The following is a 4,087-nucleotide window of genomic DNA, read 5'->3' as shown; positions in this document are numbered from 1 at the left end:
CACACACCTAACAGGCATACTTGAATTTCAATATTTTTTCACATGGCACCAAAGGATTTAATCATTGATGGAGCAAAGTTTGTTCCAAACAACTATGCTGCAATTCTTGATCATGCTGAAGCTCCATCTGAATTGCATTTTGTGCAAGATCTTCTTGCACATAGTGAGGTTGGGTACGCCTTAACTCAGCCTGAATTATTTTCAAGTCAACAAGTTCTGCGGTTCTGGAGGACTGGAGTTTATGATGATGGTGGTAAACGAGGAACTCCCAGTATTATCTTCCAAGTGGGTGATTCTTCCTATGTAGTCACTCCTGGTACAGTACGAAGAGCATTACATCTTCCAGAAGATTGTACCTTCTCTATACCAGAGGAATCAGACCTTCGGGGGTTAATGACTGATTTGGGATATGAAAAGAGTCTGACGAAACTTGGACAGTTGAAACGGGCTAATATCAGAAGAGAATGGAGTTTCTTCTTCGATTGCATCACCAAGGCTTTTGGCAACAAGTGTTCAAATTTTGATGCCATCCCAATTCTGAGTCAGCACATCGGGTATGCTATTATCCATCAAACTCATTTTGATTTTGCAACTGGAATAATTGGTTTTATTGGGGATAGGATGACAGAGGATCGAGATGTTGTTTATTTTGCTAGATTCTGTCAACTTATTTATACGTATTGTACTGCTGAACCCCAGTTAGTCAGCACTCAAACCCCACCTTTTAAGGTTGCAAAAAGGTACTTTAACGACCTGATAAATGCTGACACAAAGAAATCAATGGTGAGACAATTACAGATTCCTCAGCCTGTGAAACAGATTCTGGTAAATGCTGATCCTGCTACTTACAAATCTGTTTACTCAAATGTTCAACCAACTCACCATAACCAAAATCCATCAACCTCAGTCCCTACCTCTCATTCTACTCAACCTACCCTCAGAACTTATCTCAAATCCTATCTCTCCACTTCACAGACTGCTCAACCTTCTTCTTCAGCACCTACTGTGAAGCCTACATCCTCTCAGCCAAAGAGAACAAAGACTGTTCCTCAAACATCTCAGAAGAAGAGGAGGATTACTTTGAGAGATGAATCAGATTCTGAGGATCAGATTCCCTCTTCAGAACCTATGATAGATGAAGCTGAGAAGGCAACTTCTCAGAAGGATTCTGCAATTGGGGGTTCTAGGCTTCTCAAGAGGCTTAGACGTATGACGGTTCCTGCAACTCCCAAGGAATCCAAATCAACAAGGAAGTACAAGAAACAGAGGGCACAGAGGCCAGTTTCAGATGATGAGGAGGAAGCAGCTAAGGAAGGGGATCAGGAATCTCTGATCTCACAAGACAAGGAATTTGCTCCAGTCACTTCTTCTCCATCAACTCCATCTCAGGAACCTGTATCTGACAAGGCTAATTCACCTTCTATATCTCTTGTTGATCCAGGCACAAGTGCTGAAATTGATATTCAGAACTTGGTTGTGCCTGAAATACTTTTCTTAGAAGCTCCAACAGCAAACAATCCTTCCACAACACCTGTTACTGATGCTGTTCAAACTCCTGAGTTATCACTAACACCTTCTCTGCATCAAGATGATGATCAGATTTTAGGTGAGCATCAGGATATGGCTGTTGATCAGAACTTAGTATCAGATCAGCAATTAGAGGATGTTGAAGCCTCCATTGCTACTCATACAGTTGTCTTATCAGAAGATACTGATTCTTTAAGTTCTGATGCTGCAAATGTTGGAGATACTGGTGAAGCTGCTACAACTGTAGATGCTGATGAAGCAGGTCCTTCAGGACATACTCCTCCTAAGTCTGAACTGCTAAAGGAGTTTGTTATCAGGGATGCACCAGTACCTTGGAGTGAAACTCCTGCAGGTCAGGAGTGGACTAAGGAATGGAACTCAGTTTCATGTGTTCCAAATGCTTTACATCTTGCTGAGCACTTGACTAAAGCTGATGAAATGTTACATTCTGATGATTTTAAAATCCAGCTTAGAGTCACTGCATTGAGTACTAAACATCTACAAGGTCTTCATTCCAACACTCATGCAGAGCTACACAAGATTCAGGAGAACTTTATTAAACAGGAACAAGTTTGGAAACTTGATAAGAAAAAGTTCTTCCAACCTACCATTGACAGGGTTGCTTATATTGAGAAAACTCAAGAGAAGCAACAAGCTCAGATTGATCAAATTCTGACAAATCAAGCTTCTCAGCAATCGCAACTTACTGAAATCCAGACCTCAGTGGAACTACTTATCTCTCTTTTATTACCTGCTGATGCCAAAAAGGGGGAGAAGGTAATTAAGTCCAAATGCAAAACCAACAAGTCACTGCAAGGAAAGGATGATGGAAAAGATGACCAAGGAAACTCTGGAATGGGTAGTGGTCATAGTCAAGGTAGAAGGTTTACATCAAGACAAGCTAGTCACAGAATAAGTTCTGATACTGGGAAAAGAATAAGTTCTGCTGCTGGTAAAAGGATAAGTTCTGATGAACTTCTAGATCTTGATGAGGAAATGTCAAGACAGTTATTTCTTCAAGAAAATCCAGGGATGGACTTGGAAAGTTTAAAGGAAGAAGAAGCCAGACTTAAATCAGAGAAAGTCACATCTAAATCTGAAGCTTCTGGTAAAAAGTTACTTCCAAAACCTAAAGGCATTGTGATCAAAGAAAGGATACATACTGAAGAAACTTTGGCTAGATCACAACCACAGATAGATCCAAGATCCAAGGGTAAAGAAAAGGTTGGTGAACCTATCAAGCCTTATGTACCTCCTGAGGAAGAAGAAATTACTGATGGAAAAGATAATCTTGCTCTGACTTCAAGAAAAGTTCTTAAAACAACCTCTGACATGGCTCAAGTTGTTCAGAGTCAAGAAATTGTAAGTTCTGATATTCAGAAGAAGCAAGTAACCTCTGACAGTGCTCAAATTAACTTGATATCAGAAAATAAATCTAAAACACTCCTACCAGGATTCACTAAAGCAAAACAGTCTCAATCTTTGAAGACTACTTCAAGTGGTTTTGAAGCAAGAGTAGTTACTGGAAAGGAAGCTAGAGATAAAACTGGATTGGGAAGTGCTGATGAAAGAAGAGTACACAACACTACCGATGATCCAACTTCCTTGAGTGAACCAGGTATTGGAGCAACTCCTGAGAGATTGAATCAACTAGAATCTGTACAGATGGTTTACCATACCTACTTGAAAGAATACATCATGTTGTATTTCATGACAGATGGTAGGGTTTATCATATAAGACAAAATGCCATTCCATTGAAGTATTTTGAAGAATTGGAGCATGTATTATTCTTACTTCAAGTGGATGACAGAATAACAGAGACTGCTGCAAACTACTTAAAGGAACAGATTCAGAGACAGAAAAGACTTTATTCTGTTAAGTCTGACAGCAGATATGTTCCAAAGTACAGAAATCACAATGGTGATATTGTTGATATGAAGCCTAATACTGCACAGATCAGAACATATCTTGGTATTAAGGGGCTTGAATTCAATCTAGAGTCTAACAAAGCTTATGTCATAAGACTAGATCGGGAGTTGAGAAAAGCAAAGATTAATGATCTCAGAGCTGCAATATTTCAAACTGGTGAAGATACTGCAGAGCTTAAAGATGTCAAACGGAGAATGATTGATGAACTCAGATATGCTGAGAAATGTTTGTTGAAGAATTATCTCAGAACAACTCCTGACATCAGAGAGATCAGAAAATGATGAAGCCAAGTCGAAGATCTACAACTGCTTAAATTCTGATATTTATACAGATTGAAGTTGTTATCAGAAGTTGAATTGGTAAAAACTTTAAGGACTGTAAGTTGTAGTTATCTTGTCTATTTCTCATGCATTTGTACTTAATGTTTTTGACATCATCAAATATCTGTTAAACTTGTATATTTTGTTAATTTACAAGTTGGGGGAGATTGTTAGATATATTTGATAATGTCATGGCTAATATGTTTTATGTTTAGATTTCAGATCTTATTTGAACAGAACAAATCAGTACTTAACTGATCAGTACTTATACTGGAAGTCAGAACTTAAGGGATATCAGTACTTATGTTAT

The sequence above is a fragment of the Apium graveolens genome, chromosome 7 (assembly GCF_009905375.1).
Source record: "Apium graveolens cultivar Ventura chromosome 7, ASM990537v1, whole genome shotgun sequence".
In the NCBI taxonomy this organism is placed as follows: Eukaryota; Viridiplantae; Streptophyta; class Magnoliopsida; order Apiales; family Apiaceae; genus Apium; species Apium graveolens.
Note: the sequence above shows the minus strand (reverse complement) of the source record.